This window comes from Leptinotarsa decemlineata, unplaced genomic scaffold (genome assembly GCF_025532065.1).
Source record: "Leptinotarsa decemlineata unplaced genomic scaffold, Ldec_3_MD MMD2_P_RNA_scaffold_8, whole genome shotgun sequence".
Classification (NCBI taxonomy): Eukaryota; Metazoa; Arthropoda; class Insecta; order Coleoptera; family Chrysomelidae; genus Leptinotarsa; species Leptinotarsa decemlineata.
The window spans coordinates 1028555-1052127 of NW_027412535.1; the positions used below are offsets into that span (position 1 = coordinate 1028555).

A 23573-nucleotide genomic window follows, 5' to 3' on the forward strand; every position below is an offset into this window, starting at 1 on the left:
TCCTGCTCAACAAGCTTTCGACTTTTGGATTATCCAATGACTTGATTACTCTCTTCAAATCTTATTTTATAACCATAAGCGGTATGTCCAACTCAATGGCCTCAAGTCTGTCGAATATGTAGCCATACCTGGTGTACCACAAGGGTCAAACCTAGGACCCCTACTGTTCAATATGTTTATCAATGATATTGGAGCTGAGATTGATGTCAGTTTCTTTTATACGCAGATGACCTGAAACTCCATTATAATATAATATGTTCTAATGATTGCGAACGTCTCGCCCTGAATTTAAATCGTGTGTCAGAAGAATAATCTATCTCTCAACATATCCAAACGAAACTCACTGAAAAGGAATCCAACGTTACACAACTACGTCATAAAAAATCAAGTTTGGGGCATCCTGATACACTCACTGATCTAGGTGTTACTTTTGATGCATTCCTATCTTTCAATAAACATATTGACACTACTCTGACAACTGCTCATCGCATGTATGGATTCTTAGTTAGAAATACAAAAGACTCGAAAAAGCTTCAACATTGAAATTACTTTATTTCACTTTTGTTCGATCTGTCAGGTTCATATAAATCAACTAGAAGCCCTACAGAGGCTCTTCCTAAAATATGTCTTTTAAACTTGAAGGCACGTATTCTACTGCAGAAATACCCTATTATGAATTGCTTGAAACTCGCAATTTTTGTAGTCTCGAGGTAAAGCGTAAATATTATTCATTTCTTTTTTTATTCAAAATCATTAAACAATATCATTACCTGCTCTCAGTTGTTACATATGTTGAATTTTTGGGTTCCTAGACGGTCATCTAGGAATAGTGTCACCTTTTATCTCAACACTCCGCGAATAAATATAATGAAAAAATCCCCAATTTATACATAGTGCGATACCTCTAATTCTGTTAGTCGTGTTCTAGATATCAAAAGACATTTCTTAGGTAACTGACTGTTCTGTTTTTATTTTTTTATGTAGATTCACAAATTATATTATGTACCTGAGTACATATTTGTAAATGCCACTGTTTCTCCCTATTCGGTAATTGGGTTCATCCTGTAGAATAGTGTATAAAATAAATAAATAAATAAATAAAAATAAATAATAATGATGATTGAACATTAAATTAAATTGAGGGTGCGTCGTTGGCGTGGTTGGTGGTGGAAAATATATAATGATGCCCCAACATACCAAAAGAGCACTAAGCCGTATTTTCATTGATAATAGTCACATCGTCATGTGTAGCACGTCAAATGAAGGGGAAAAGAATGCACAATTTATCGACATAGATAAATCAAACATGGTGACATACCAAAAAGGCATTATGCCGCATCTTCGTTAACAATAGTCGGATCGTCACGTACAGCACATCTACTGAAGGAAAAAGTAATGCAGAATGTAGCGACAAAGAAAAAAACAAAGATGGCGCAACATGTCAGGAGGGCACTAAGTCTTTTGTTTGAAGGTGGTTGACAATGTTTCGTGGTGCATTTTATCAGTTCGGACTTCCATTGTCTAATATGATATAAATTGATTTGAAATCCCTGAAAGAGTCTGTGAAAAATTTAAAAGATTAGCTGGAAACAATTTTATTAAGCAAAAAACTGAAATTACAATGAAATTACATACAAGCAACAACCAAAAAAATTGAACTATTAACACGAGCTAAAAAAATTTAAAAAATCATTAACAAGAAATGAAAATTAAAAATATAAAATAAAAAGATTCCAAACCAAGTTACTTCACGATTGTTAGTATCCACAGTCGTCTTCGGGTGACAACTGGACTTATTTCTTCAAGATCTGACCATTTATAGGTCATTCGACTGATTTCACCTTTCCCCTCTTCCCTCTCTCCGCTTCAGTGGGTTTTAGCGGGAGCTGACTGTTTGGCAGGAGTTGGTCGTGTTCCACTTGATTAGAGGTTTCCATATGTTTCGTATCTCCACGCTAGCTTGGCTAAATGCATTGTTGAACAACAAATATTCGGCTTCTTTTAATTTTCTCCTAACCAGTGTTCCCCCTTGTGGATGATTTCAGCCTGAGCCCACTTGATGTTATATTGATGAGTCCAAACATGCTCTGCTATTCCGGATTTGCTGGTTTCTTCTCGCTGTGTGTGTTTCTTGTGCTCGGCAATGCGAACTTTCAATGGCCTCTTAGTCTCACCGATGTATGATTCTCCGCACTCGCATGGTATCCGGTAAATGCAATTCTTGGAATCGCAGTCCCCGTTTGGTGGCCTGGTTTTCGTGAGACTGCTACGGATAGTGTTCCCAGATCTGAAACAGATTGGACCCTATCCTTCTTATCCTTTCCGATAACCCTCTGATGTAGGGAAGTACAAGTACTGGTTGTGGCGACTTCACTTCCTTGTAGAGCTCTTACTGTCTTCTAGCTAAAGCCTGTTTCACCATCTCTTTGGAGTAACCATTCCGTTGAAAGTCATTTTTGATGATGCCTAGTTCCTTTTCCAGACCTGTCTTTGTATTTGCAGAGCCGGAAAGCACGGTCTAGTAGAGTCTTGATAATTCCTTTCTTACTTATTGGTCAGTGGGCTATGCTTGAAGACAGGCAGTAAACAAATCTAAAGAAATGAACTTTTAAAATTCAAGTATGTTTCGGATATACCTACACAGTAGGTTGAATGGACTGACGCCTATCCGAAAACAACTATTCCATTGGCTAATACCACGAACGGCGCTGGATTATATCTGACAGGTGTCAGTGCAGGAATCTTCACAGAAAATATCCTGCATATGCAATACAACTGAAACACTTGACCTTCAATTATGGAACGGTCACATTTACAGACCGGTTTCGGGCTCCTTAGCCTCTCGGATAGGTATATCCGAGACGGGCTTGAACATTTAAAGTTCATTTCTTTAGATTTGTTTACTGCCTGTCTTCAAGAATAGCCCCCTGACTAATAAGAAAGTGTTTCTTCCTTATTCAGAGGAATCGGGAAAATTTCGGATATGCAGACAAGGAATGTGATACTCTGAAAGAATTTCGATATTCAATTATGGAATATCATCGACTTTAGGTCGATGATGGTCACTATCTTGCATTGACGAGTGGCTAAGGAGCCAGAAACCGGTTTGCAAGTGTGCCCGTTCCATAATTGAAGGTCGACTCTTTCAGTTGTCTTGCCGTACGTGGTATTAGCCAGTGGAGTAATTATTTTCTGATAGGCGTTAGTCTATTCAACCTACCGTGTAGGTATATCCGAGACGGGCTTGAACATTTAAAGTTCATTTCTTCAGATTCTTCTCTTAGTCGATTGATGTTGGTTGGATTCCTGGTTCAGATACTGTTCCGTTTGTGTGGGTTTTCGATATACAATTGTTTCCCATTTAGTGTCGGTCCTCTTCACCAATACGTCTAAGAATGGCAATTCCTTGTAGACTCTCCATTGTGAAAGTGATGGAAGGACTTACGTTGTTGATGTGCTTCAGGAAAGTGTCTAGTTCTGCATTTCCATGGTATTATCGGTATTATCTTCGACTATATGTTTATCATCGAAGCGTATATCTTCATTTCCTAGTATTCATTCCCCGTCAAGATATTTAGGATCATCAGCATTATTATAATATACACAATACGATTCTGCTTCCTCAGTGCCCATTGCTACGAAGCGATAACTGTGGTGTCTAATGCAAAACTTATCCGACTACTAAGATACTATATTTATAACCATCTAAAAACATCTGAAGAACTCTGAAGACTTTTGAAGGTATCTGAAGAACTCCGAGACCTCTTCTCTCGTATGATGTTGCGACATTATCACATACATTTGGCTAACACGATCGTCTCAAATCTGATGGAACCATCTAACACAGGGCTGCTTAAACTTTTTCCATTCACGACCCCATTTATGATTACGAGTTACCTGACGACTCCATATAAGTATGAAAAATAATAAATAAATATTTTTTGATGATTTATTCATTAGGTAACAATACACATATACAGTCTCAGGATATAGTCTCAGGATTCGTTTAGATACATACATATGATATAGTTCAAGTAAACGATATAGTGCAACCTACCTTCCAACAGTCCTTCTTTGATAATATAGTTGGAGAGCTGAATATTTTCGTAATTCAATAATCATTTATGATTCAATAAGAATCACAATAACTATAATATATATACAGGGTGTAACTAAATGAGTGTAAAACATTTAAGGAGGTGATTCCTCATCGAAAAAAGATAGGATCTTTCATATAAAGAAATTTCATTGGAGCATCCCTTGTTAAGAAACAGCCCCTTAGAGGGGTACATAAAATTTGTATAACAATTTTTTTCACAAGCACTGAAAAAGTTACAATTTTGAAATTAACCTGACGTTTTTTACTACCAAAAAGACACTTAGCCAGTAATTTATTTGGTTTACCCCATGGTTGTAAGGGGTGGAAAACGCAACCCCTAAAATTTATTTCCAATGTAACTTTTTGTCTTATTACTTGTTTACCATTTAAAAATTCATTTCCTATAGCCAGTTTCATTCTAAACAAAAAATGTCTCTTGGGTTTTTTTTGCCCAAAATAAATCAGTTCGCAGCAAAAAATTATTTTACGAACTCGTTCATTGGTGTTAATTCAGGATACATTTGGTTGAATTTTTTACACGTTCTGACACTGATTTGATCACTTTGTTCATGTGTATAATAAATAATTTCATAAGAACTTCGTTTGAATAATCGATATTTGCATTCATTTTGGAAGATGATTCGAAACACCGTCGATAACTCTTTGTAAATTACTTATAAAAGTAACCGAACTGCTATAAGCTTGATAATTCCACTGCTACGTAAATCAAAATTCTAAAAAAAATAATGTTTCTAGAAGAAGCGACTTTATTGAGAAAACTTGACGATTTAGGTATAGGGACATGATATATCATCTTGAACTATTTTTCACCACATTTCAATTTATCGAGTAATATACAGGGGGTTTCATTTGAAAAAATGAACTTTTGACTACTTTTATGCACAATGGAAATAATAGTAATTTTAGCACGCCCTGTATGATATGGAGTCGATTTCTTGGTGTTATTTATATATTTCAAGTTTGTCCAAACTATCATCAAAATATCAACTTTTCATGAATTGAGAGTACTGATGTACTTAATTTCAATTAAGGCTATGTTTTGGACCATATTTAGCAGAATTTATTTTTTATCTCGAAAACAGATAGAGATAGGTATAGGACATTATCAACAAAAAAGTATTAAAATACTGGAGCGATTCCAAAAATGTATTAATATACGGGGTTCAAAATCTGTTCAAAATCTGTTTTTCCGTTAACCAGCTGTCGCATCCCTACTAACGACAACCCTCAGAAGTCGAAACTTGTGCGAGCTAAGGATTAACGAGGTTTTACCTTTTAACGTGTGATTCCTAACACGTTAACAGACGTTTTCCAGAAACGTCTAACCTACCATCGACCGTGAGTCACGCTGTATAAAACTTCTTTTTATTATATGCGAGCGTTGTCAAGGCTCTACTCTAAAAGGGGATTTCTGACCGTCTTAGTTCGCTCGAATATATTTGAGCGCAGTCGTCGAGTGATAAGTATTGAATTACAATTAAAGGAATACATTAAATGAGATGGATGTGCCTGTTTTTAATTGATTGATAAAAAATTAAATATTGGTGGAATGTTTGACACTGCTAGACAGACGTAAGACCCCTTCAACATTTTTTAGCGATGAACGATATTGGGATTTATTATGTGTTGAAGCTGAGAAAGTAACTTCACATGAATATGTGGTGTTGAATTGCAGAAGAACATTTAACGCCATATCAGCGACTGTGGAGAATTCAGTTCTAGTTCCGATCCAGAATTCAGTCAATGACTTTTTTGGAAATTGTCGTTTCACGTTTGATTCACTCGAAAGCTCAGCAAATTCCTCTTGAGATTTAAGTGGCAGATAATCAATCTCACTTGAGCCAGCCGAAAACGACTTTTGAATCCAAGCTACCCTTTTGAAATTAATATTTAATATAAAATATGGACGGAACTGTGTTTCTAACGATTTCAAGTGATCAACAATGATTTTTGCACAATGATTTCTCTCGATTATAAAATTGTCGACACTGGAAAACATTTCTTCGAACGAATTTTTTCCACCCTACTTTTCCAAATGTTGATCTTTTCAATAAACCTCTCAATTTTATCATTCGAAGTAAATATATAGAAATTTTTCCTTGGAAAGACAAGTTGAGATCGTTCAATTTCGCAAAGATATCCGACAAATAACACAGCTTGGATAGCCCCAAGTCATTTTGAAAAAAAAACCAGCAAGTTCACATTTTCGTTCGGTTAAAAATATTTCGATTTCGTTCTTTAAATAACAATAATCTACTTGAACTTCGACTTCTTGACAACCATCTTACTTCTAATAATAAAGTTGAATAGTTAGAATTTTTCGAATCTCATCGCCATATTTACTTCCATATAGTATTTCTACCATTTTAATAGCAACAGGTGATAGAAGATCTTCGCCAATGGTAAACGGCTTTTCATTTTTAGCAATACAGTATAAAACTTCATATGACGCTAGTAAATATTTTTCATTAACTGTCATGAATTTTTCAAAGGAATTTTTTATTTATTTGAAGTTTCATACAGTCCACCAATAATTCATTGCAGATCAAACAAAGAGGTTGTTCATTACTTTTACAATTTTGAAATGTAAAGCCAAATTGAAGAAAATACTCATCATATTTTATTTTTCGCACATTAGATGCCTGTTTTTCAATACTTTGTCCTGCCTGAGGAGAATTCGTAGCATTATAATCTGCGTCATTACCATTCTTATTTGAGTTCAGTCATTTATCCATGACCAGAAATTATTTCGATCCTAGAGTCTAATAAATATATAAAAATAACATATTGCATATAATAATTGATCAATAAATTACCGAATAAATAAAAATAACAAAATCTCTTTATGGTGGAACATTGAAATTGACTACACTAGGAGAGCGGCAATACAATATTAGTTCAAATTATAGTCATTATTTCTCCAAATGATAGTTGGATGTATAATGGTCTACCTATAAATCTATTGTTCGTGTATTTCAAAGATAATTAATTATTTCGTCGAACCTAAACCATACCTCCACTCACCCATATCTTTATTTGTATGGTTGGATACTCTAACTCTAGATTAAGTTGTGCTGCGGAGTTGATGCTTCCCAACACTCTAGTCTCGCAAGAAATCTCTGATCATGTATCATGGAAGGAATCGGTGATGAGAGGATAACTGCGCACGTGTCTGAGGATGAGGAGTTGAAGACATCACGAATTACTCATGATATTGTTGACCACTTTTGAGTGTATTCATTTCATCAATTTCAGAAACCATCGGTGAACCTGAAGAAATATTCATAACTGGCTGCAGAATCGGAGAAACTGAACCAACTACTTTTTTATGTTATGGGTTTCATAAGTGAATTCTTCTGAAATGGATATTCGTCCAAGTCTGTTTTCTCCATAGAAACTTTTGATTCATTCGAGGAATTAACCGATGTCGATAATTTCATTTCGAGAGGAACATTCAGTCATGGTGAGCCTGTTATAACGAATTCTTCACCGCTGATGTCCTCACATATTGGAGCGATTGGTGATTGGACAGCCCTTGATATTTCGAAACCAATGAAGAAAGGTGCATTTCTTTGTATTTTGAATTTTTGAAATCATTCTCTTTAAAATCGTCCATCGAGAAGTTTGAAAAGTGAAAATCCGGTATATTTGCATCTCGAAGGTTATTGAAATTAACACAAATATTCTTTCGAGGACTGACTGCCGCTCCACCAGCTGATTTCATTTTTATATCGCTCAACACATTTTCTTTCACATTTTTCATCGTCTTCCACCGTTATCGACACGAAAATACAATTTATCTTTGTGGAGTGACCCTATCCACTGAATGATAGCTGACACACTCATGTGTGATGTTGCTCAAATATGAGGGTGTCATGTTATCCCATTGTATCATCTTCATCCGTACCATAGTGTTCTGCGCTGTGCATTGTCTGTGTTTTTTTGTTTGCTAGTTGAATTCAATGAATAGAACAGACATATACCATCATATGAAAAATGCCCATGAAGTCAAAGACGTTTCCAGTCAGTTTGCATAAATGTTATATACACCTCCAGAAGTACATTTTTTTGCCATATAAAATATGAGTGACCAGATAATACGAGAGCACAAGTAGCACGATGAAAGTAACTAGGAAGCGATGAAAAAAAAAATCAACGTGGCATGATAATTTTTAATGAAAATATCCTCTCCGAAGTTATGATTCCGGTGTTGGAGATGTCTGTATTCATAATTAGTTTCGAATCAGTTAGGTCAGGTTAGGTCAGAAGTGAATGGGTCTATTTGACCCTCCACCGGAACCCGCAAGGGTTTATTGTGGCTCACACCTATTCACACTCGACCAAATAAACCCAGCTTCTTAACAAAGCCGATTAGTTTGTATGGTGAATGGTCTTTCAGGTCAGATGATGAGAATACGGCTCTGCCAAACTCTGAAAACCTGATTCGGTTCCCGGCGGGGCAAATACAAAGTATGTTCATCATTTTCCAAACAGAGGCGACAGTCCGTGCGAGTCTCTGCATATGATGATTAAAATGACAGTGACCTGTGGGAAGGCCTGTTTGACATTGTAGTTCATCTCTAGTGTAGTCCAACAACTGTTTGGTATCTAGCTTCGAAAGGTGAATAAACGCCTTGAAGTGAGCCAATCTGGGAAGATTCTGCCATAATTCCATAAATCTTTTTGCCCTCCAGGTGTTCAATTTTTATTTGGAAAAGCCTAAAGCGATGCCAATGACAGGTTATGGTTCGATGAAGCTGCTTGCAGCACCCTCCTTTGCAAGGGAGTCAGCAGCCTCATTGCGTTCCAGGCCAGTATGGCCAGGAATCAATCCAGACAAGAGATAATCTTCTCAATCTTCCTATCGAGGAGAGTAGTTTTTGGTAATTTTCTACCAATTTAGACGTTGCTCGGTAGTATCCAAGAGCTTTCAATTCCACTTCACTATACGAGAATACCTATTTGTATTAACTTCTGTATGAGTTTGGATTCTTCCAGTCACACAATTCAATAGCGAAAATGTCCGCTTGAAATACAGTTGCATGGATCCTAGGCAGGTGGATATATCTGTCCTGGGTCTGCGACTGGAAACACCTGCACCAGACCCATCTGTGAACTAACAACTATCTGCTCTTAATATTTTCTTCTCCCGGAGGATCCACTCCTCTCTTCTCGGTAACAATACTTTATAAGGCAGTTCGTAGTTGACAGTTGGAGACATAAAGTCATTGATTTGTGTAATTGGCAATGTGCACAAATCTATATGCAGTCCATCTAGTTTCTCTCTCGAGGAAAATGTGGAAAGGAGGTAGATCTTGAAGGATCTCCATGGCCGCTGACGGTTTGGTACTGATGGTACCACTGTTTGCCAGAGAGCTCTGCCTGAGCCGTTGTAGTAAAGTCTTGGGCCTCCAGGCAATTGCTCCATAAGTGATTATTGGTCTGACAATCATCACATAAATCCAATGGATTTGTTTGTGACCTAAACCTCAAGTTTTACCACAAATCCTTCGACATGTCCATAGGAACAGTCTGGCTTTGGGTGAAACTTTCTCCAAGTGAGCGTTCCAGGTGACATTGAGGACAATGCCAAGATATTTTACCTCCGTTCCAAATGGACTGACCTCACCATTGAGGAAAGGTGGTGTTAAATCGTCCAATTTTCTCGTCCTGGTGAACGGGATTACCACAGTTTTGCAGGGGTTGACAGACATCTGCTCTCTCAGGCACCAACTCTGAACAACGTCCATCGTGCTGTGGAGGGTATTACAAGCTACCCTTCCTGACGTAGACTTTGCCAAGATGACAAGGTCATCTGCATAAGCTTGCAGCTGCATAATCTTTTTTTCTGTCGAGAGCACCAAGCAGACTATCCATCAGGAGCGACCACAGATGGGGAGATAGGGCAGCCTCTGGTGACCCTGAGCCTGATGGCCTCGCCTTGAAGAGTCGTAGTTGCAGTTATGTTCACCAGTACGGCATATATCCAGCCCTTTAAGATCGATTCTATGCCTTTTCTAGCCAGGGATGATCCTACAGATTTAGGTAGTGCATTGTCAAATGCTCCTTCAATATAGAGAAATACAGCTACGCAATCTCCTTGTTGTCAAAGGATTGAGGAATTTTCTCTACAAGGTTGTTTAATGCTAAATCTCTTGATTTCCCAGTTTGATGTGCATACTGGTGGTTATTCAACAAGAAGGATATGAGACTTCTGGCAAAATCCTCCAGGATTCCAAGGCGTTTATTCACCCTTCGAAGCTTGATATCAAACAGTTGTTGGACTACAGTAGGGGTGAACTACGATGTCTAACATTCGATTCATCATATGCAGAGACTCGGACTGGCGGAAGACAGTGTGTGTCGCCTCTGTTTGGAAAATGATGAAACAGCAGATTATATACTTTGTGCCTGCCCCGCTGGGGACCGAATCAGGTTTTTAGAGTTCGGCAGAGCCGTACTCTCACCATCTGACCTAAAAGACCACTTACCATAAAAACTAATCAATCAGCTTCATTAAGACGCTAGGTTTATTTGGTCGAGTGTAAATAGGTGTGAGTCATAATAAACCCTTGTGGGTTGCGGTGGAGAGTCGAATAGACCCACTCACTTTAGACCTAACCTAAGGCTGATTGGTTTTACCGATTTAGGGTGTGGGCCTTTCCGACCCACTTCAGGGGGTAAAATTATTTTCAGTCCGTTTTGAAGAAGAGATAGATATATACGATTCTCTCCGGTGCTGTGATAACCTTCTTGACGACCTCTAAATCGTTCTTTTTTGGGCGTTTAGCGCTCTCGAAGATGGGAGGTCTATTGTTATCAATAGTCAGATATCCAGGAAAGTGGTTTTCTATCAAAAGCTTTAACGTTTCTTCACTAGAGGTCGTGAATACTCCAGCGGGTCGTTTAAGGACCCAATTTCAGTAGTCAGCTCTCTGAAGATAATCTCATGAATTATTGTGTTGCGAGGTAACTCGGAGATACTGTCACAGAAATTTCTCCAAGAATCCCGTTTTGCCTTTCTAATTTCCTTGTTATATGTCGTTAGAGTAGTTTTATAAATCTCCCAGTTATCTGACTCTTTAGCTCGATTGAATAATCATCGAAATTCTTTTCTTTGTTTTTCAAGGCTTTTGTTCCACCAAGAAGAGTTGTAGTTATCTCTTTTCATCCTCAGTAGACAGTTCTCGTGATAGGATGAGATCATTGCTTCGCTATTGTATCCATATCATTACAACTGTGAATAGTAATGAATCCGTTTTCAAAGTACGATTGAAGGGAGTTTTCATAATCACTCCAAACAGTAGATTTTGAATCACGATATTCCACTACTGCTCTTAGACCTGTTTCAATATTGAAAAGAATATATCTATGGTCTGAACACGAACCTTCAGTAGATACGTTCTTGGTATATCTTTTTGTTCTGAGAATTTGAGCTGATGGTTAAGTCTAATACCTCTTGCCCATTACTAGTGACAAAAGTTGGTTCCGAGCCCTCATTAATTACAGACAGCCCTTTCCCTAGTATATAATGAAAGAGTAACTCACCTCTATGGTTCATATTCGTGCTGCCCCACGATGTATGGTGTTGATTGGCGTCACATCTCATTACGATTTGGAGTTTGTTCCTTTTGCTATAATCGATAACTCGTCTAACAGTTAGAGGAGGTATGGTATCTGAATCTCCCGGAAAGTAGGCGGTGCAGTCGATAATATTCGTCCTACCCTTCTTGTCCGGTAGGGAAATTTGGATGACTACCAGGTCTTGGGTGCAGAAGCCTGTAAGCAATAAATAATTAATGTACTTCCTGATGACCAGACATATTCTGAGTTTCAACACAGTGCACACTATCACCTCAGCAGGAATATTGCTTGTAGTTTCTACTGAGGATGTATGAAGCGTCCTTGGCATGTTGTGAGTTTGCTTGCAAACACTTGACGTTAACGAAGTGTCGCCGCGTATTCGGAAGTCCACGACCCTAGGAGGGAAAAGATGAAGGATCCTTAAGGAGATCTCCACCCCCCTCTCCCAGGATCGAGGGATGAGTAGGCTCAGATGATGAGGTGAAGACTCGCCTGCTTTTTTTTGGTCTCTTTGACGGTCGAACTTTACTGTTTAAGAACTCTTCCATCTTGAGAACTACGTTTATGTGGAATAAACTTCCTGAGAACGTTTTTCCACATGGATTTTATCTTCAGAGATTCAAATCCAGTTTGATTCGCTACTTTCGCACAGGCACCGCTCTGAGAGCGCCTTAAGGATTTTCCTGTAGTGCTTTTGTTTTATCCTTTAAAAACAGATGTGTGGCTTCGGAAGTTGGACCCCTGTAACGCATTTCAGAGAAGCGCCCCATATAGGGCACTTCAGGCGCAAGCCAGTCGGCAATATAACCTTCTCCTCACAGACGACCTGTAACCATCCAGGCCGAAAAGCGCAGCTACGGAATTGAACCTGTGGCCCATCATCTGGAAAAAACTCTACAGCAGACAAAATAGCCTCCTGAAGAGATTCCGGCTAATTGGCCATTGATGAGGCAATCAAGGTGCAAGATTCCCACCTTGATACCTGCAACAACCTTTCCATATGAGGGTTTTTGTACGTCAGCTACACCTGACGATGCCTTAGATTCGGCAGGGCTTTTTCGCCTCTGGTTTCGGTAAATCATCATTCGAGCGCAAACGTTTGCTCTTCGGCTCATGGGGGGTTTTTTCGTCCACCTGAGACAAATTCTCCGTACGCCGCTCAATAATTTGGTGCATGGCGGTACTCCGCTCTTAAAGAAAACACCACATATTCATGTAAAGTTACTTCCTCAGCTTCAACACATAATAAATCCTAATATCGTTCATCGCTAAAAAATGTTGAAGAGGTCTTACGTCCAGCAGCGTCAAACATTCCACCAATATTTTATTTTTTATCAAGCAATTGAAAACAGGTACATCCATCTCATTTAATTTTTTCCTTTAATTTTAATTTAATAATTACCACTCAACGACTGCGTTCAAATATATTCGAGCGAACTAAGACGGTCAGAATTCGCTTTTATTTATGTTATTGCAATAATTCAATTTATAATTTTTTCTGCAATTTTAAATTTTTGTATGTGTCTGAACGAATCCTGAAACTATATATTTTCATATGTATATGTGTATTGTTACCTAATGAATAAATCATCAAAAAATATTCATTTATAATTTTTCATACTTATATGGAGTCGTCAGTAAACTCACAATCATAAATGGGGTCGTGAATGAAAAAAGTTCAAGCAGCCCTGTGTTAGATGGTTACATCAGACGTGAGACGATTGTATTAGCCAATTGTATGCGATAATGTCGCAACATCATGCGAGAGAAGAGACCGCGGAGTCCTTCAGATACCTTCAAAAGTCTCCAGAGTTCTTCAGAAGTTTTTAGATGGTTATAAATAAGGTATATTAGCAGTTGAATAAGTTTTGCATTAGACGCCACAGTTATCATTTCGTACCAATGGGGACTGAGGAAGCAGAATCGCGTTCAACACAGCACATAATACTGTGTATTGTGTGTATTATGATAACGCTAATGACCCTAAATATTTTAGCGGTGAATGTATACTAAAAAAAGAAGATCTACGCTTCGATGTAGTCGAAGATAATACCGATTTCTTTCAGAATTACTCTTCGCTATAAACTCCATTAATTGCACACTTATGGGTCATTAGATGTATAAACAAATATTGGATAGTACTGCTGCTCAGCATGGTACTCTGAATCGTTCGAGAGAGCAAGTCAATAAGATGAAATATAATGAAATTATCAAAATCCTTTTTAATAATACGACTAAGCCTAAACGTAAAAAACATTATGGGGTGAGTCTGAAACCGGGTTGTCACCACGTAAAGATAAATTGTAGAAACAATGTTTGTTTGAAGGTGATGAATTTCACTAGTTCGGACTTCCATTGTCTAATATTAAAATGATATGAAATCTTTGAAACAACTAAAAAAAGGAAGAATTAAAAATGAATAGCTGAAAACGTATATAGGCTAGGAGAGTTCCAAATCAAAATCCCATGTATTTTCTTATGGAGGTAAATTCTGGCAATTTTGGTCCCTAAGGCCCACTTCACACGGAAGGGGCAAAGGTCAGACGTCCATTATGTGTAAACTTAGCCTTAGCCTTCAAAGCCCACTTCAGACCACCTCCACTTTTACCGTCATTCAGTCAACCAATCAGCTATCGCGCACACTGCGGGAAATTCAAAACCGGGAGTGGGGGAAACGTGTGACGTCATCGACGCAGGATGGAACGAGTATCGTAGCGATTCAAGCATGGAACTCGGCTCCCTTAGTACTCCACATCACCGCTCAGTCCCTCTTGCGACTCTTCCTCACCCCTCGGCCCCCTTGGGATTCCGCATCAACGCTCAGACCTTGTCACGTGATTTTAATTAAAAAAAGTTTATAGTTATGAGATTCGAACCTGGATCGTCCGCGCCGTAGACATTGTCCTTAGCCTCTACATCATCGTAAGATATTGAAGTTAACTGCGAATGTTGGGTATTTATAGCGTTAGTTTTGTCGGGACCGAAATTGACTCATTCATTATACTTGACAGCATTTTTATTTTTGATTTCCGTAGAATGTAATCGTCATTATCATATTGAAGATAGGAAAATATACTCAGATTTGGGAAATAATTAATATTTCATGTAAAGATGTGTATGTGTGTATAAGAGCGAGAGACGCGTGTGACGTAATCGATGCAAAGAGAGATGGAGATCGAGGTTTTACCGGTTGCTAGTGCAAGCAGGTGTTGGAGTAATGTAGCGTTGCCGGTTTGAAAATTAAGTTATAGAACACACAGAGTCATCTATGAGTCACTAGCTGAACTATCTATTAGTTGAAGAAGGATACTGTAAACACTAGACTCATAAGACTGCATCTGTCAAATGTCAATACATGCCAGCATGGCAGGTTCGGCGTTGCCAGTTGTACAATAAATCATTGTTTATGGAGTAATGTAGCGTTGCCGGTTTTGGAATTATTCGTGAACGACTCGATGAAAATTGGAAGCGCGAAAGTGATATATTAATAATAATGAATCAGATTTAAGAAAAAACATTACAGATTAATGAGGCTGTATCGTTTCAAAGTGTGATCCCTCAATGTTACAAGGTATTTCAAAATACATCATTGAAAACAAACATGGCGTCGAAGTGTACAGGGTGCGTCAAAATACATCATTTAAGGAAAAAAACATGTCGATTTGAAATATGATATTAATGTGTATACAGGGCGTTTCAAAATACATCATTTAAGAAAAAAACATGTCGATTCAACAGAAGTCTAGCGTTCCAACATGTCGGAAGTCTCGTATCTCCAAAAGTGTCGAGAGGTTGAGCGTTTTGGATTCAACGTGAGGGCAATGGGGGAGCGAAGTATTCGACAATGACAATTCAAAATACGTTGTTTTCCATGCGTTTTCGATCATTTTTCGTGCGTTTACGATCGTTTTTTCGTGCGTTTACGATCGTTTTTCGTTCGTTTTCGATCGTTTTTCGTGCGTTTTCGACCGTTTTCCGTGCGTTCATTCGTTATCGTTTCATCGTTATTGTCGTAACGATTTTTCGTGTTTCAATATGACAGTAATTTATCATTTAACGCGTTTCGCTAACCAAGTTAGCATCAGGAAATGACTAACGTCCATGCTTTGTCATATGGAGATTCATTTTGCGAATTTTCAGACTCTTGAACGGAACCTTGTGGAACACTCAACCTAACTTCTGTTACAGAGTAATGTCGGTCAGCCAATCAGAATGGAGAAATCAAATATCGCTCGATTGATTGTGCTAGATGAAATTGAACTGGAGAATGAGGGTCGAATAATAATAATAGTGATAAAACATTAAAAGCTTGAAAGTGACGTAGTCAGCATAGGAGGTGGTGGCGTGGTAGAAAATGTGTGAGGATTTGTGGAAAGGAATGAGATATTACAAAAAATAATAGCGCAACTGTCAGATGGGGAATTAAGTTGTATATTCACTAATAATGGTCGGATCGTCGCATACAGCACGTCAAATGAAAGGATAAGAAATGCAGAATTCATCGACAGAGAAAAAACAAATATGGCGTAATGAATATAATATCCAACGCCTAATGTGAAATAACATAGGAAGAATTGCAAATTCAACAAACTTGTAATTGAAAAATGTTGGGTTATGAATAACTATAAGTTTATTCCAATTGCAGAAGCTTGATCCAAACGCAGAATTTATTGACAAAAAAAATGAAAAAATCATTGGATACTGAAACATATAATATATTTGGATTTCTTAGGGTGAGAAGGATTCGAATCCATCAAAAAACGACCACTTCCGGTCCTCCGATTTCGATGATTTCAACATCAATGGATTCGTTTAGATGTCATGAAACATAATTAATCATTTGTCGAAGTCAAAAGGGCCTTATAACTTATTTTCATTATACTAGCAGCAACAGACCGATATGGGTACTCATTTCAAATTATTTCATTTGTAGATTATGAAAAGTATAATATACAGCGCCCAATGTGAAATAGCATAGAAATAATTGCACATTTAAAGAAAATCATTGAACATATTTGAAATTGAAAGTTGTTGGGTTATGAACAACTACGAGTGTAATGTAATTGCAAAAGTTTTATTCAAAACACATAATTTGTTGATAAAAAAATAGAAAAATCATCTTATACTGAAACATATGGTATTTTTGGATTCGTTAGGGTGAGAAGGTTTCGAATCCGTCAAAAACAGGTCACTTCCGGTTTTTACTTCCAGTCGTTCGATTCCGATCAATGGATTCGTTTAGATGTCAAAAAACATAGTTAATCATTTTACGAAGCCAAAAGGACCTGATAATCTATCTATTTTCGCTATACTAGTCGCAACAGGTCGGTGTGGGTACTCATTTCAAACAGCATAGGACGAATTGCAAACAGAATCATTGAAAAAACTTCGGATCGTTACGTACATCATGTCAAATGAAAGAATAAGAATTGCAGAATTCATCTATAAAGAAAAAACAAATATGGTGCAACATGTCAAAAGGGCACTAACCCACATCTTCATTAAAGATTGTTGAATCTCAACGTGCAGCACATCAAATGAAAGGGAAACGAATGCAGAATTCATCGACAGAGAAAAACAAATCTGAAGCAACATGTCAGAAGGGCACAAAGCCACATTTTCGTTAATAATTGTCGAATCGTCACGTACAGCACGTCAAATGAAAGGAAAAGAAATGCAAAATTCATCGACAGAGAAAAAACAAAGATGGCGCAGTATGTCAGAATGACACTAAGCAACATCTTTGTTAATGATAGTTGGATCTCAACGTGCAGCACATCAAATGAAAGGAAAACGAATGCAGAATTCATCAACAGAGGAAGAAAAAACGGAGACGATGCCAAGAGGGCACAAAGTTGTATCTTCACTAATAATAGTCGCATCATCACATGTAGTACTTCAAATAAAATGGAAAAAAAGCAGAATTCATGTGTTTGTTGCGCTATTCAAATCCAAGGTGACATGGATCAATGTCAACGCTGAATAGGCATCTAACAAAGACTCTTTGATTTTCTTTTGTTTTATTTCAGAATATGTCATCACTAATTTTTATATTCAAACCCAAGGTGACATTGATCACTGCCAATGCCGAATCTGCATCCGGAGATATGCAGTTCTAAAAGCGACGAAACAAAGGCTCTTTGTTTCATTTTAAAATATGTCATCACTTATTTTACTATAAATACGTTATGCATGGCGAAATGAGTTAGTTGCATCCGTTGAAAGTGATACCAGTGACAAGTGCACCGATTTCTATTTGAAAGTAAGTGTTTGAAGTTTGACTTTTTCCTCAGATGAATTTATTCAAATGTAATTTAATTGAAAGTTGTTGAGAATTGTTGAATCCTTTGATTTCCAAAATTTTTCTCGATATATATATGTTGGATGATATCAGTCGAATGTTTTACATGTCGTGGTTTGTTTGAGATAGTATTCGCATATATTGTGAATCAAAACATAAAGCTTTCATTTTTTATTTTTCACAGATGGATTTACAAAAGTTGAATGCAAGTTCGATCGTGAAGAGAAAGCCAAGTATCAAAGTAGCAGATTATCCTGTGAAGATGCCGCAGAGGATATTCACTGCCAAAATCGTGAAAGGAAAATTTGGTGAGGCGGTCTTGTTGGATTTGGGAGATGAAGTATCATTTTTACCCCACCGAGTGACGGAGGCGTATCGTCCTCACTTAGAAGAATTTTCATTAGGAAAATACGCTATTGTGTTCAAAGGGTTAATGGACATTGGGAAACCGAATCTTGTCGTTTCATTTGATATTTTACAAAATTAAGGTTAGTATTGTTTCCAATTTTTTCTTTGTTTTATAGGCAAAGAGTTTTTGGGTGTAAACAATATTTTTCATTCGGGTCAAAAATTCTCATTCACAGATATGATCCGCACAAAGTAGTGTTTCCATACAATATATTTCCTTCACTTAGTACGGCCAGAATATGTGTTTTGAATTCATTATTTTAAATAACACTTGATTTTTTTATTTTCATTATAAGTGTAGCAATTACTTCATGAAAGACATTACCCTCTCTGTTGCCAAAAAAAATTTTTTAGTGTATGTTTTTATTAAAAAATCGAATTTATTTCAGTGTATGTTTTTATTGAAAAAACGAATTTATTTCAGAATAATACATCAACGTGTGCAGTATCAGTCAGAGTCATCTCAACAACAACATTCAGAACCGTCGCAGCAACCTTTCCAGAACGAGTTTAAATCTCAGCAGTTTCCATTTTTTTCAGTCTATAGTTGCACATTATGAGGCTATAATTCGTCGATATTCAGGGATTTGTTGGACAGACTGCGTCTATTCAATATATACACAACCGTAGGGAATTTGGAAGACTTTGAAGATTCATGGTGGTGTATTCCAAAATTCAAGAAAAACACGCTGTTCTGTATGGTTCATTCCAAAGGAAATTTGTTCAGCTGCAGTTTCAATAATGTTGATATTTTATATAAATGGCTTTTTAATATACTACCAAAATAAATAAAATACATATCACACACATCTTTTTTTGAAAATGAAAACTTATACAGGGAAAGTTGTCAAAAATATGCAATAACATAAAATTATATACCAGATTTTATAGTGATGAATAAACATCATATTGAAAGATACAAGGTTGACAAAAACAGGACATTTTAGGAATAGAGAAAATGAGTTTGACTGTCATTTTAAATTCTGATTCGTTGGGTCGATATAACAAAAAGTGGCATTTTATATCTTGAATTTTATTTAGGACATTATTATAGATGATTGACATTTGACATTAAATTTCAATTGTGATATTTGGAAATTCATTTCGTATTGTAGTTTTTTCGAAATTCCCATTCAAAATAGCATCCTTTGATATAGATACCGGACGAGTCTATTATGTGTAGATAACCTGAGTTTCAATTGTTCGGAGTTCTGAGTTCTTGCACAAATAAACATAAAGTAACGATACAGACAAATATGAAAAATCGTCATAAAATAATTCAAATCCATTCAAGTGAATACATGAATTGAAAGATATTTTAACCTCAACTTCGATATTCTGAAACGAAAACACACAGTATTCACAATTCCATCTTTCGTTATTCCAAGTTCATAGTCATCAAAATTGATACGATTATAATATATATAGGAATATAAAACTATCTTCAAATACAGTTGCATGAATGCACATAAAGCATTTTGTCGTAGTACGGTGACCGGGGCAAAGTTACAACTTCAGCATAATATGAATGTTTATAAATATTAGGGAAGGTCAAGATCATCAACAGGTATTAAGAAATTCATTCGGTGTCCAAAGCTTTCGGAATACAATGCAAATAATTTTCTTTATGACTATTCGTTCGATATTGAATATTATTACCTCAAAATATATCGAAATCATAACACGTTTGCGATTCATTTTTTCAGTTACATATGAAAAGTGAGTTTCAGTTTGCAGAAATAATAGCCCACACATGTTGGAAATTTTGCCATAGTGTGGTGAAAATCGAATTGAAAATTCTACGAAATATAAGCGCATATATACAGAGTGAATCAATATTTGAAATACGTCGTTTGGAACCCCCCATAACCCTTCTCTATCGAATTTTGGCAGAAATAATGCTGTGTCGTATTGTAGAGTTAACGTTCCAAATTGGGGAAAGTGAAGTATTCAACAGTTTTGCGTGCGACGGTTTTGCGTGCGTTTTCGAACAGTTTACGTGCCTTTATTCGTTATCGTTTCGTCGTTATTGTCGTTTTTTTTTCCTATTTCAATATGACAGTCATTTAACACTTAACGCGTTTCGCTTACCAAGTAAGCATCATCAGGAGATGACTAAAGTCCACGCTTTGTTGTATGAAGGTTCGTTTTGCGAATTTTCAGACTCCTGAACCGAACCTTGAGGAACAATCAGCCTAACTTCTGGTACAGAGTGGTAAGCCAATCAGACTGGAGAAATCAAATATCAGTAGAATGATGGTTTCGGATGAAATTGAACTGAAGAATGAGGGTCGAATAATAATAATAATAGTGATAAAACATTGATAATAATAATAATAATAATAATATTTATTTATCCTTTGAGACGTTAACAACGTATAGGACATGTCAGTACAACACGTTAAAATAGAAAATAAACATACATTAAGATAAAATATCTCAGTAGTTTTAAAGTATAAAATGTATAAAATATAAAGAAAAAAAAAACAAGATTAGTCAAAATTCGATGTATAATAAAATAATAAAATCTGGATGAAAGATGACGCAACATGTCAGAAAGGAACGAAGCCACATATCCGTTAATGACAATTGAATCTCAACGTGCAGTACATTGACTGAAAAAGAAAAAAATGTAGAATTCATCGACAGAGAAAAAAACAAAGACAACGTAACATATTAGAAGGGCAATGAGCCGTATTTTCGTTAATAATGATTTGTTCCCAACGTACAGCACATCAAATGAAATGGAAACGAATGCAGAATTCATCGACAGAGAAAAAATAAAGATGACGCAACATGTCAGACCTGCTTCTTCGTTAATAAAAGTCGCATCGTCACGTGCAGCAAAGAAAAAACAAACGAGGCAACCAAAAGGGCACTGAACCATATTTTCGTTAATAATAGTCGGATCGTCGCATTTGACATGATTCATTCACTCAAAATTGAAATGTTTAGAAGATACCAAAGGAGATCTTACGGTGACTATAAGTTCTGGTATGCTTTGTTAGGTATCGAATGATGCGTGCAATTTCGTTCATTCCAGCGACATGATTATTCCAAGACATATTGGTGTCCATCTGAACCTCAAAAAACTTATTGAAGCAGAAGGTGGAACCCCAAAAAATAGGAGATATAGTACACCAAGTCAGTGAAGAGCGGCATTTTTCTGCAGAAAAATGTTTGAATTTCTTCAAATTTTCCAAATATCTGTAACAGAAAGACAAAACTCAGCTGCGGAAATCTTCTATCTACTAAAGTTTAGTATGTCTCGGTAGTGTGTAACGAAGGTTTCCATTAAATTCACTGGTTGCGCCCTCTGGAAGATGTTTGTTGCGAAACACCATAGATGACAATATTTATTGTTTATCATTTCGAATCCGTTGAATACAAGGGGTCTGGAAATAGAAAAAAACAACGTTTTAACGCTTTGTAGACGTGTTTGATGCTCTATGACCAACACCCGTTATCCATATTTTCATTATTATCCCGATTGTATGACCACCAAACATTCAATATTATCGGGATTGAAGGGAGCTGATAGGTTAGGTGGAGTACCAAGGGGAACGCTGGATGGAACGAGTATCGTAGCTATTCAAGCGTGGAACTCCGCCCCTTGGCCCCCTTGGTACTCCACCTAACCTATCGGCCCCCTTCAATCCCGATAATATTGAATGTTTGGTGGTCATACAATCGGGATAATAATGAAAATGTGGATAACGGGTGTTGGTCATAGAGCATCAAACACGTCTACAAAGCGTTAAAACGTTGTTTTTTTCTTTTTCCAGACCCCTTGTATTCAACGGATTCGAAATGATAAACAATAAATATTGTCATCTATGGTGTTTCGCAACAAACATCCTCCAGAGGGCGCAACCAGTCAATTTAATGAAAACCTTCGTTACACACTACCGACACATACTAAACTTTAGTAGATAGAAGATTTCCGCAGCTGAGTTTTGTCTTTCTGTTACAGATATTTGGAAAATTTGAAGAAATTCAAACATTTTTCTGCAGAAAAATGCCGCTCTTCACTGACTTGGTGTACTATATCTCCTATTTTTTGGGGTTCCACCTTCTGCTCCATTAAGTTTTTTGAGGTTCAGATGGACACCAATATGTCTTGGAATAATCATGTCGCTGGAATGAACGAAATTGCACGCATCATTCGATACCTAACAAAGCATACCAGAACTTATAGTCACCGTAAGATCTTCTTTGGTATCTTCTAAACATTTCAATTTTGAGTGAATGAATCATGTCAAATGCGACGATCCGACTATTATTAACGAAAATATGGTTCAGTGCCCTTTTGGTTGCCTCTTTTGTTTTTTCTTTGATATGCTGCACGTGACGCTGCGACTTTTATTAACGAAGAAGCAGGTCTGACATGTTGCGCCATCTTTGTTTTTTCTCTGTCGATGAATTCTGCATTCGTTTCCATTTCATTTGATGTACTGTAGGTTGAGAACAAATCATTATTAACGAAAATACGGCTCATTGCCCTTCTAACATGTTACGTTGTCTTTGTTTTTTTTTCTGTCGATGAATTCTACATTTTTTTTCTTTTTCAGTCAATGTACTGCACGTTGAGATTCAATTGTCATTAATGGAGATGTGGCTTCGTTCCTTTCTGACATGTTGCTTCATCTTTGTTTTTTCTTTGTCGATAACATTCTGCATTCGTTTCTCTTTCATTTGATGTGCTGCACGTTAAGATCCAAATATCATGAGTGAATTGTGACGTAATGTCTTTCTGACATGTTGCGCCATCTTTTTATTCTCTCGTCAATGAATTCTGGATTTTTTGTCCTTTCATTTGACGTGCTGTAAGCGAAGATTCGATTATTATAAGTTGCTCCATTTTTTTTCTAATATCTCATTCATTTCCACAAATCCTCACACATTTTCTACCACGCCACCACCTCCTACGCTGACTACGTCACTTTCAAAGTTTTAATATTTTATCATTATTATTATTATTTTTCGAGCCACATTCCCCAGTTCAATATCATCTAACACAATTATTAGACCGATATTGGATTCCTCCATTCTGATTGGCTGACCGACACCACTCTGTAACACAAGTTGAGTTTTAATGTTTTATCACTATTATTATTATTATTCGACCCACATTCTTCAGTTCAATTTCATCCGAAACCA

General features: G+C 36.8%; 1 protein-coding gene and 1 long non-coding RNA gene across 2 annotated transcripts in view; one reads left to right on the forward strand and one right to left on the reverse strand.

Annotated features, from left to right (window-relative positions):
- The window catches only part of LOC111511015 (intermembrane lipid transfer protein Vps13), a 1108316-nt gene that overhangs the window by 440873 nt on the left and 643870 nt on the right, over nucleotides 1–23573 (forward strand).
- LOC141480419 (uncharacterized) overlaps nucleotides 1–23573 on the reverse strand; it is a 113969-nt gene that overhangs the window by 59518 nt on the left and 30878 nt on the right. Inside the window, exon 2 of the long non-coding RNA XR_012464328.1 lies at nucleotides 11669–11899. This is a non-coding gene — a long non-coding RNA (uncharacterized lncRNA). The remainder of the gene's footprint in view (nucleotides 1–11668; nucleotides 11900–23573) is intronic.